This window comes from Perognathus longimembris, chromosome 15 (genome assembly GCF_023159225.1).
Source record: "Perognathus longimembris pacificus isolate PPM17 chromosome 15, ASM2315922v1, whole genome shotgun sequence".
NCBI lineage: Eukaryota > Metazoa > Chordata > Mammalia > Rodentia > Heteromyidae > Perognathus > Perognathus longimembris.
This window is the reverse complement of record NC_063175.1, coordinates 56756338-56768976: the sequence shown is the minus strand read 5'-3', so window position 1 is coordinate 56768976 and position 12639 is coordinate 56756338. Positions and strand designations below refer to the sequence as shown.

Genomic DNA, 12639 nt, shown 5'->3' with positions numbered 1-12639 from the left:
GATGGAAGCCACCATCTTCTATCCCAAACTGGTCTGGAAATTGGCTGGACACAGGCAAAGCCAAAGTACTTTTGCAGAGAGGCCCCAGCTCCCCGAGGAAGTGTGTTTCTCTGCAGTTTCACTCGGGACTACGAGGGCATCATGAGCAACATGTGCTTGGAGTGATCGAACCCCACATGGAGAGCAAGTCTCCAGAGGCTCTGCCTCGGTGGTGCCGAGTGTGTGCGCAGCGTGAGCGACAGCGTTCTCAGCACTCAGGAAGTGCATGCTTGGGCGTTTGGCTCCCTGGCTTTAGAGCGCTCCTGTGGGTTCTGTTCTGGAATCAAGCCTTTGGGGGAGCGGGGGCGCGAGCCACTGCCAGATCCCCAGGTCCCCAGGTACGGGCCAGGGGTGCGGGGCCTCGCCCAGGTCCAGGGAGTGGCTGGCCCTCAGTGGCCCGCCAGGGGCCATCTCAGTGAGGATTTCTAACTGGCTTCCCAGGAATGCTTAAATTCAACTCAGAGAAGTTAAACAGGATACACATCCACTCTTTCTGTACCCACGGGATGAGGAATGTAACAGCAAAGGGGAAATGGGAGAAGCGACTACACTGTAAAATTCACTTCTAAGGACTTTATGAAGTACAGTCTAGACACTGCACAGAAATGTAGCAAGGTGACAAGAACCTGTCCAAGAGTTACAAAGAATTCCTCTCCATTAACAGGATAGACTCTATGAGCGGAAGAGGGCAATAGAGCTATCTAGCAGACAGTCCCACGCTGGCCACACACACACACACACACACACACACACACACACACACACACACACACATACTTTCAGGCTTTCAAAATAATTACTTGAAATAACTAAAATGTATTTCAGCTAGGAAAGACTTACTTCTGTAAAAATATTGAGTTTGCATTGTTTACAGTGGGCGCCTGTTTATTTCTATTTTCAGAAATAAAGCAGAATTTGGAGGCTATGTTACAAGAACAAAGCAGGCTGTGGATAAAGTCATTTGGGTTAGGCTACAAACACTGAATTTCCGACAAGATGTCTAACAAGTCCCCTTCAGAAAAACAGGGTTACTGAGTTCTGTTTACTAATCATTTTCATTTGTTATTCCATTTAATAAGCAAGACAGCCTGGGAGGCGGAGGGGGTGAGATGGCTGGCCTCTCTCTAAGCAAAGGGGCAAAGGGACGCACAGGAGTCACCCAAGGTCCCCACCCTGTGCGGCAGGTAGTGTGAACGATACGGGTTGGACCGTGAAGGGCGAGGCAGCCCGGATGGCAGAGAAGACCGCACCAGGGAGAGCCACTTTGCATGGAGAAGCACATGCAGCGAGCGCGGAGCTGTCCGCCGAGAGGTGGGAGAAGCTGGCTCTGGATGGTGCGGTTGCGTTCCCTGGCGCCCCGAGGCCCCGCGCGCACACAGGGGTGCTCGGGAACCATCCTGGCGGGGTTCCCAAGGCCTGGCCCGCGGGCTCCGCTCCTCTCCGTACCTGGACTGTGTGTGTCCCGTACCCCCTAGGTCCAGATCAGACCTCCTATCTTCTGCCTGCGGGACGAGCGCTTGCCGCAGCACCAAGGTGACCTCTTTCACCTCAGAACTCCCTACCGGAGGGAACGGACGCGCACAGAAGTAAGTTGAGATCTAAATCCAACTGCATGTCTGGCGCGGATGATTCTCCACGTTCTCCCTATCAGTTCAGGCCAGCGTTTGTCACCCGGGCACTGGCGGTTGGGGATGAGGTCTGCTCTGTGACGAGGGCTGTCCCACGCACTGTAGGAGGTTAGTGGCGCACCTGCCCTCCGTCCACTTGGTGCTCACAGCCTTCTCTCACTGTGACGGCCACCACGTCTCCAGACATTGCCAAATGACAGGGAAACCGCTGTGGGAGAGCCCTGCTCTCAGGACTGATTCAGCAGCGACGGAACCCACCGTATTTCAATCTCTCCTCGAGGCTCCATGGTTCCAAATCTGCCCGTCAAGTCTGAGCTCTCCACCGCGGCGGCTCTCTCCGGGCATGCTTTCCGCAGACGGGAAGGAGACATGACGGCGGGCACTGGGCGACCAGACACAGGGCTGGATGCTCCTGAACGTCTTCAAGCTGACTTTCAGACAACACATACCTCAAATTTTGAGACAGTGTTATATTAAATAACTATTTGTTGTTTGTCCGAAGCTCAGCCTGAGCAGGATATTCTCTATTTTTATTTGACTCATCTGGGGAGCCTGCAGTACAGGGCCCAAAAAGACCTCCCACGCTTTTCACATGCGGATTGACAGAAAGTCAGGGAGGGAGGTCAGTTTACACTTCAGACAATTTTGGAGGGATGATCCGGTTATGTGTGTTGTGGTAAATGTATTCCTTTCCTCATCACTTCTGTATTCATTATTCACACAGTACTTCAATACTCTTCAGCACCTGAACATCAGGTATTTCTCCCTCCAACTTAACCTAAAAAAGTATTCATTCCCCAAAGAGGGTGTAACTGCTATCTAACAATCGAGTGTGACTAAAGAAAAGAAGAGGTAGAAAAAATAGGTCTTCTCCCCATACCCAACATCCATCAACCATGTAACTTTCTGACTCAAAATGTATCCTACCTCCAGCTCCCCCTCCAGGACCGACCCGGAAGTTCATCTTAGTAGTAGAGGAAGCTACTCTCCACCCTCCTCCCCGCCCTGTGCTGGCGCTGTGCTAGAGGCAGGGAGGCTCTGCCCTGCCAGCTCCCGGGCTGGCGGGCCTCACGATGGACACGGAGGATGCTGAAGAGACACGATGCGTGAACACACGTACCACCTTCCCAGCTGAAGCACCATCAATCCATACTCAGGTATGTTTTATAATACTCTTGATAGAAGGCTGGACGAAAAGTAGGTGGGAAAATACTAATTATGATTTAGTCAGGGCAACAATATTTGCAGTCGTAGGATAGATGGCATTCTAATGTAGAAAAAAGAGCAGCAATGAGAGTGGACACAGAGGTTCTTTGCCAAGCTAAGCGAAAAGAGGTGTTTCTTAGTACAGCTATTGCTTTAGTCATCTGAAGATATCCTTCAGGGGATATCATCTCACCCCAACTTTGACACATGCACAGCTTTTACTTTAGATCATAGTGCTCTGAACTTAAAGAAGCAGAAGGTGCTTGGAGAGGATCAAGAAGGAAGAACCTACCTCAACAATACAACCATCTCGCTTTTGTAACAACAGAATCAGTGCTGACAGCTGAATAGCTTTGCAGTGATATCTTTACAAAATGCAAAACACTTCCCACCATTTTCTCTTTGTGCCCTCAGAAAAATCTTCTGAGCTAGGCGTACACCTTGCCGCGTCACTTTTTGGAGCAGGAAATATTTTTACCTGGCTCAAATTCCAAAGGTAGAAAACGGCATCAAGTAAGACTCCCGCACCAATCCATGTCACAGATGCCACGTTCCCTTCTCAGAGCAAACCTGACGGGCTAGTTCCTTGTCGACCATCGGAGAGATACAATGCGGCTAAAACAGATACGCATATACTACTCTATCTTGCCTTTTAACTCAAAGCCTAGAACGTCCCACGTATGAATCTTCATTTTGCTTTTTTTATTCACTGAAGTACGGATACCAATCCATATCAGCACGCAAAGAACTTTCCGATTCTTTTCTATGACTGCCTATTATTCCACGCGCAGTGCTCAGGGGAGATCACAAGCTGCGCGGTGTGAGCCACAGAAGCCCAAGCTGTCCGCGGGCTCGGCTTCACTCTCTCTGACTCGAGTCTATCTCCTGCATCACACAGCGTCACAACTCCACCGAGAATGAAAGCTGCACTCAATTAAAGTGACCATGTCCTTGAAAAGCAGTCCTCATGAATAATCACCTAAGGTGTGTTGCCCAAGTGATCCCTGCTCACATAAATCTGAGCTTTCCCTCCGTAGCAGGTACAGAAACCAGTTTCTTTTGGATTATTAACCACCTTTAGGAGACTCAAGTTTACTGCTATAATTCACTGTAAGGATTCAAAAATGGAAAACTTTCCTATGAGAAGGCTGGCACGCGGCTTTCCAGGCAGTGATTGGGGGGACTCTAGATTGGGGGGAACTTTAGATACATGCTTCTTTAGAAACACATCCCGCATGGTAGCTATGATAGTAACAAATGATGCCCCAAAGGCTAAGGAGGGGAAAAGACAACTGAATGGCACTGAGAACAAATTAAACAATGACCTAAAACACTAAATTTTCATTAACTGCAAACCATTTGTCAGTTGGCATGGTCAAAGTGACCTTTCCATGGGATCAAAGGGGTCCCGCGGGGGGGGTGGGGGGGTGGGAAGCATTCCAGGTTCCTAGGCTTGACTCTTTGTTTGGATTTTGTTCCCGTTACCTTTTGTTATCTTCTGGCTCGCTCAGTTTTGTCTGCTTTCTACCTCTGTGAGACACCTAAGCAAACCTTCTGCTCCCCCAGCCCGCCCCCCAGCAGCCTGACTCATCAGGACAGCTGCCGGGCGTGCGCTGGCTGCGGGCGTCCGGAGGTCCCTAACTGGGAGGCCCTCACAGGCCCGAACCCCATCATTCACTGAGTGGTGGAGTGGATGGGGTTCTTGCAGCTGGTTATAAATTGATAATCTAAATTAATTCCTTCCAGCAGAAGTCGATGCTGTAAGTCCTTGTGAGCTTGTAATAACGCTCACCTCCCACTGCTTGCCGCATTCTGTTTCCTAACGCTGGTCGGAAACAGCTGGATCCAGGTGACCCGCTAGCTCATTAAATCCGGGCCACGTTCCTTCTGGTAAATGATATTAAGCTGGAATGTCCTAACGTTGATTTTTTTTCCCTTTAATTTTATGACAGAAATAACCTAATTTGTAACACAAAATAACAATCTCCTTGGATTACTTTCCCTTGTTAAAATATTTTATGCATTTTTCATTTACACAAAGGTAATGGAAAAACACTTAAACTATCTGTTATTTAAACCACGAGAGATATGTTACTGAAAGTCTGATAGCTGCAAAAATGATTGTCTCTTCATAGTCTTTACTTTATATCTGTAATAAAAGGCAGACAATTCAATTCATTGGTTAGTAAATAAAGTAAGATAGTTTTTATTTTATTTTCTCTGCCTTGCAAGAGCTAAAATCAGATTGCTTTTTAAATTCATTTAGAAATAGGACTCATTACTCTCCTTCCCTCTTTCTAATCTAAAGTGTCGAATGTCCATTCAGAGGCTCACAATTTCTTCATCAACCGAAGTAGTAACCTAATTTTAAATCCCATAGTAAAAGAATCATTTTCCAAGTGATTCTCTCCTTGTATACGAAGGTGAATAATGAAATCAGAGCACCTGACTTCTGTACAGCTGAGACTATTAAAAGCTAATTTCTGGTAGCATCCTGAAGTAGTTGCCTCTTTCTGAATAAATTTTAAAACACCCGGAATGCTCAGGACAACATAGATAAACCACTTCCTCTACGTACCAGTGATCCATCACTTCTACGGCTGTAAGAAGTGATGAGTGTTCTTCAACTCCTGAAAGGTGACTCACCGAGCCTTGTGTCCTCCAGCCCCTCAAATGTGCTTGCGTATTTACCTCGAGGTCAGGAGCACCATGTTGATTCTGGCCTGCTTTCCCCAGAAGGAACACTTTACGAAAGAAACTTTAAGCAGACAAGAAACAGAAGGCTAACACCAGGGAACTTGTAGGCATTCGTGCTGGACATAGTATCCAAAGTGGGCACCAGCAGGACACCTAAGGCGGGAGAGGATGGGCTAGACGGGGTGCTGGCAGGTGACACAGACTGGGACGCCCTGTTCTCATAAACCGATCTGCAACTACCATAAGGTAATACAAAATAAAATTATCTTTAAAAATAGACCAAAGTATTTTTCTAAATAGGATCTTTAGTACTAAATTTATCTTGGGGTGGTTATTTCAAAAGAATTCACTTTGAAAGTTCTTACATACCATTAACTATTCATGTCCTGGTAGTTAAAAACATAATATTAATATATTAGGAACAAAGAGATTTATAATCTTAATCTTTAAAAAATTAATTCTTAGGTGTGCATCTCAAGATTAACACAAAGAGCACAACTGCTCAATCAGGATAATGCACACTAATTTCTCTTCTCTAACAAAGAGGTGGGTGCGGCTGGCTCGGGCCTGTAACCCTAGCTACTCGAGAGGCTGACATCTGAGGACTGCTGTTCCAAGCAAGCCCAGGCCAGGAAAGTCCACGAGACGCTTATCTCCAAAGAATCACCAGAAAACTGGAAGTGGAGCTGTGGCTCAAAGTGGCAGAGCGCTAGCCTTGAGCAGAAGAGCTCAGGGACAGCACCTGGGCCCCGAGTCTAAGCCCCAAGACTTTAAGAAGAAAAAAGGCAGAGAGAGGCAGAAAGAAGAGAGGGCAGAAGGAGATGGGCACAGAGGTAATCTCAGCTCCAGGTCAACCTGGCAGGAGACCTAGGCACAAGCAGCCATCAAGAGGAAGCCTGCACAGTTGGCAATTCCCTCCCCACTCTCTCCCGGACTTCTTGCAAAAAGAACACAGAAGCCAGGAAACTTTAATTTAGGAAAAACTGATGGAAAACAGAAATAACCACATGTGGAGTAAGACAGGAAGACCATCCAAGAGTTACCTGAGGCACCCCAGGTGAAGCAATGGATAGTTTCCACTAAGGATCCTTCCTTACTCATGTTTCTCCACTTGCCTAACTCCTGTGTGCTTTCTATTGAATGGGTCTCCGCATGACTGGCTCCAACGACTGATCTGGTCTGAGTTGCAAACCCGGATGGGCATGTGGAGCATGACCCTGGAATCCTTTCCCGTGGCATTCTCCCCAGACGGCTTTGAAGCACCTATGATTTCAAAACCTACAGGTCCTGCTAACTTCAAATGTACTTTATCCAGCCAGACTGTGGAAATCTGCCTTCCTTCCACATCTCTCCCTTCACTCCCCTACCACCAAGCTATGCCCTCCTTAAAATTCTGTAATTTTGCAAGGATCAGTTGTCTTTTAAGAAATATCCAATTAATAAGCTAGGCACAGTGGTGCTGCCTGTAATTCCAGCTACTCAGGAGACAGAGGGGGAGGCTCAAAGGCACTCTTGGCAAAGGAAGTAATGAGATTGACTAAAAACCAAGGCAAAATTTTAAGTTAGGGAGCTAAAAGAATGGATCAAATGGCAGATATCGCCTAATAGATACGAGGGCCTGGACCCAATCCCCAATAATGCAAAAAATAAAAAAGAAATAGTCAAGTAATAAAATATAAATATGCAAGAAGTGAGGGTCTTACTCTTTTCACTTTAAAGGAAAGAAAGCAGAGTAAGAGTTTTAACAGTTCTTAAAACAAACAACAAGAGAAACCCAACTCTAGACACCTCTGTACACCTGCACACCGACTCTGGACATTGCATGGTTTCCAAGCTGGGAAGGAGTTGATAAACGAGTAATAAACACTTGCGCCTTCATGACGCACGGAAGCCATCTGCCAAGGGTTGCTCGTCCAGGGCTCCTCTGGGGCGTCTCTTCCCTTCCCAGGTCCTCAACGCCCCAACACTTCATGGACAAGGGCCTCGTGGCAGGACGGGAGGCCACCGTGCGCCACACCCCCGGGACACATGGAAGGCCCAGCGTGCGCACGGGCCGTGGGGGGACGCAGTGACCGTCTCCGCCCCCTCGGCGCTCTGCCCAGAGCCCGCCGGGACTCAGCACACAGGACACCACGGCACAGTTCCTGACCCGCCCGTTCTGAGAGGACTCTGCTGACCACTGTGGTGGCGTGTAGGCATTTCCCCCCCTCAGTAACTCTGCTGCTTTTCTGCAAGTAGAACCGCAACACAACTTGGTTTTTGATTTTTTTTTTCATTCATGATAACCTTTTAATTAGAAGTAATTGCAGGCTGAGAATGTGGCTTAGCGGTAGAGCGCTTGCCTTGAATGCATGAAGCCCTGGGTTCGATTCCTCAGCACAACATATATAGGAAAAGCCAGAAGCGGTGCTGTGGCTCAAGTGGTAGCCTTGAGAAAAAGAAGCCAGGGACACTGCTCAGGCCCTGAGTTCAAGCCCCAGGACTGGCAAAAAAAAAAAAAGAAAAAAAGAGAAAGAATTGCAAATTGAGTTTGTAAGGAAGTACAGAGAACTTTCATATTTTCATCTTACTTCTCTTCACTGTTAATGGTTTGTAATATATCTTTATGTACTCTTTCTATATATGCACATAATATTTCTATTTTTATGAAAGCAAGCTGTGGGGCTGGTATCTTTTCCTATAAATATAGTGCTGCAAGCTTCCTATGCACATAGGTTTTCTATAACACAGCTACTGAAGAGTGATCAGGGTGGTAGAATTTAAGATGACACGGTAAAGAAGGAGAAGATTCAGGACCAGATCACAGCTAAATCCACTGCTTTCAGTGGTGCACTGCTAAATCTCTTTCATGTGCCTGTCATTGAAAATGATCCTAAAAGTGACTTGATCTGATTTTAATTGTTTTTCTGCATCTGACTCCTACAAAGCATTTTTCACCCATTTCAACCTTTTAAAGTGCAGCTCCAGCACATTTTTCCAAAGAGCTCTCCTGACTAGGGAGCGCTGCTCTCTGATACCTGCCGAGGATTTCCTATTTCACTCTTCAGATTTTTTCACACTGGCTTTACTCAAGTGTAACTGTAGACTAATAATTGGACATACTCTAAGTGTATGTTCAAGAAGTTTTGACAAATACATGTATCCTTTTAATCACTACCATGAGTTAAGGCATAGAATAATTCCATCAACTCCAAAAACTGTCTCCCACTTCAGCCCCAGAAAGTCCAGATGTGCTTGTGTCCTACAGATCAGGGCTGCCCATTCTAGCGCAGAGAACAAGTGGAATCATATCTTATAGATGAGCTTTGTCTGGCTGCATTTGTTCAGCATGTTTTTGCATGTCTTCTATTTTATGGTATGTCTCAGTAAGTTCATTTATATAGCAGGGTAACATTAAAGGTATTTTGTCCACTCATCTCAACAGTGATAAGTTTTAGGTTCTGGCTAAGATGAAAAGAACTACTGAAAACATCTATGTGTCTTTGTATGGACATATACTTTCATTGCTTTTAGGTGAATTCCTAGGGATGGAATCCGTGCTAAGTATGTGTTTAATTTTGTGAGAAGCTGCTAACCTGCTTTCCAAACTGGCCGTTCCATCTGACACTGCCACCAGCAACGCATGACAATTCCAGATGCTGTCCATCCTCACTGATACTTGGCATTCTCGGTCTTTTTAATTTCAGTTGTCCTGGGGGAGAGGGGGGGTGTGCACAGGAAGGAGCACGCCGCGTGGGTTTAATCCGCATCTCCCTAATGGCTGGAATGTAGAGCATCATGACTTGTGTTTCATGGTCACATGAATATGTCATGCACCCTTTGTATTTGTTCTTTTCCTAAAACTGAGTTGTACTTTGTACTCTGTACATGTTGCATTTAAGTCTTTTTTTCAGATACATATTGTAGCAAGTAACTTTTACTACTTGAGGACTTGTCATTTTTTAAAATAGGGGTTTTTGAAGAGCAGAAGCTATCCATTTTGATGAAATGCAAATAATGTTTTCTTTTGTGGTTTGAGCTATGTATGTTCTGGCAAAGCAGTTGTGGCTTAGACCAGGGTTGGAGCAGCCCTCCCCTGTGTTATGAGTATTTTTATAGAACTAGATTTTACACTTATTTCTACAAGCCATTTCAAGTTAATACATTTTGTGAATAGCAAGAGGTCAAGCTCGTTGATCAGTTGTTTTCTATCTGGATATCTAAATAGTCCAGCACCATTTTGCCTTTGGTACTTCATAGAAAAATCAGTAACTTACAAAGGTGCGTTTGTTTCGCCTTCTATACCCAAACTTGCCTGCTTTGTTTTACTCTTACAGCTTTCCTGTATGTCACGAAGTCAGGAAGCATGACCCCTCTCACTTTCGCCTTGCTATACCTTCCCCACTCCCTTCCCTCCGTCTGTCATTCCGTCTTGTCTTCTCTTAGCTCCGGTTTGCACAATTTTTATCAGTCTTCAAGTTCACTATAGTAGAACACTTAATATCTTATTAAGAAAATCAGAATATTTTTTTCATTTCATGCTACATTTTTCAGTGTTAGAAGTTCCAACTGTCCTCTTCATATTTTTCATCTTTTATTATTTGCTTTGAGTATTGAACATATTAATAAACAGGTACTAACTTCATCACCTTTATGCTTTCTTGCTTATTAATCAATGATCTCCCCCACTATGGGTCATATTAGATACTTCTATGGATGTGGGGCAACTTCTTTTTAGATGATAGATACCATAAAGACATGATGTTGAACACTTCTGCCTTTACTCAAAAGAGCTGGGATTTATTTTGACCACAACCATATCCATTTGATTCTCTGAGGTTTGTAGCACAGTGCTTCCGGGCTCTCTGCAGACAGCCTGAGTCAGAATATTCTCCCACCTGGTTGGCAGGAGCTTGAATGATGCTAATTTGGTGCATGCTCTGGAGCTGATGCCCCCAGCACCTTTGTTCTTTCTGTCCTCCTGGATTTGTCACCTTTGTATGAGAAAGCCACCAGGATAGCCTAGCAGATCTCAGTAGCTCCTGTAGATTCCTATTTGGAAAATCCAGCTACTTCAGGCTCTTTCACACCTCAAGCTCAACTGTGGTACTAAACTTGCCACCAGAAGAAAGTGGCACGACTGTAGGTAAACCTGCTTCCCTTCTCCTAGCAGTCATAGTCTTGCACAACCACGGTCCAACATCTTAGAACAGCAGCTTCACATATTCTACCTAGTATTTTAGTTGCTTTTTAAGGGAGGGAGGAAAAGTTACATGAAATCTACAAGCTTCTTCCTTCATGAGGACTGGAGGAATGTCACCTCAACTGCTGAATCTTTATTTGCTTAGATAAACATGTTACAAACACAGTGAAATGTTTTGTGTATTTGTGTGCACAACAAAATATCTTGTGTATGACACTGTATGTAATAACTATTCAGTGGGTTGAATAAAGAATAACTAGCCTTGTCCTTTATATATGGCTCACTTTTCTGATTTAATAAAGAAAAATAAAGCTCTTTTCCAGACCCCATGAAGGGGTCTGGTAGAAGTCTAACGTTCTGCCGTGTGCTACTCTCACAGTGTTTCTGGACATAATAAAGCTTTTCCACATGAATCCTCAGCTTGCTGTGTTAATAGTGGGGACCCCTCCTCTCAGTCTAGCCCAGTCACACTGGTGTCTTAAAACTCACTCTTCTCTCTGCATGGACACTCTCATGCCATCTCTCATCTCCTTCAACTTTTTGCTCGCATGTTCTGCTCTGACCAGGCCCACAGTACTTCCCAACTGCACACTGCACGTTTCACTCAGGACCATCTCCTGGCTAGTGCCTTGGCTTTACCAATAGTACAATGTTCCCTGGATGTTCCTTTACTTTCGGCTGTCTCTCTCTGCTAGAAGATAATCTTCACAGGTCAAGAAGGTTCTAGGGCTGTTTCTTAGCCTTTTGGCTGAGGGCTCAGTATGTGCTTGCAGGACAAATGAATCGACCTCCTCTATCTCTTAGACATGGTATTAAGAAATAGGTACTGCTAGAGTAAGTATTGTGTGGCAGTTCAGGGTAAGGAAGTCAGAAGTCCTATTACTCCCTTCCCCCGCCCACCCATCCTTACTAGCACTCTAAGCTCAGATGTTTGTATGACAACAACAACAACAACAACAACATGAGCTTTAGATCTTTCCTCCCCTCTCAAAATCGTGAGAAAAGACTAACCAGAGTCAGAGAACTTCTGACGGTAGTGGCCTAGATCGAAGGCGAAGAAAATGGAGTCCCGAACACACCTGAGAGCTTAAGTAGGTGAAACAGATAAAGTAAAGTAGCAAAGGCAACTAATGGAGATTTAGTGGCCTCACAAATGCTGGAGAAATTGCTGAACATAAAACGGAACTTATTTCATAATATCTATAGAAAGCCCATTAAGGTAAAGATATATTTCAGGAAGCATTAAAGAATAGTCATTTTAAATTTAGTGACCAATATTGAATACTTATTGATTAAAAAAAATATATGCATATGCTATAATGATAGTACCCCATTTTAAATAGAGAAATTACCATTCATGACTCATCTCTTTACTGAAAATGATTACTTACCTTAAGAATAAAATTTTGTCTAATTGCTATTAAACCTGCAGTTCTCTTAAGTTTCATTGGTGCCACAATGTTTAACATTACATAGTTCTAAAAATCGCCAATAGTCTAGAAGTTAAACTAGGTTAAAATAGAACATGCGATATTTTAAGACCCTGCACCCCGATAATGTGGTTCATGCAGAAGTACTTATAAGATGGCCATGGTAACTTTATGGAGGACTCTGAGCTGCATGGCTTCACAAATAAATTTCTAATTTGAATTTTTATAAGCAACTAGAATCAAAGTAGAAGGCCTAACTGAAAACTGGAGATGTAAGGGAGTCAAGGACAATGCTTGGGCACTAGCATCCTCCACGATGCCCTTGGTTCCGGGCTAGTTCTTCCCCTAGACCTCTTCAATTTTCCCTTCACTGTGGAGTGGCAGCTCAGCAGCCCCTTCACCTTCACAGAGCCACAAACATATCTGGACCATCTGCGTCCTGAAGACAGAGAGGACT

The 12639-nt window shown here is 44.8% G+C and overlaps 1 protein-coding gene across 1 annotated transcript in view; it reads right to left on the bottom strand.

The window, feature by feature from the left end:
- Znf407 (zinc finger protein 407) overlaps positions 1-12639 on the bottom strand; it is a 368981-nt gene that overhangs the window by 51604 nt on the left and 304738 nt on the right.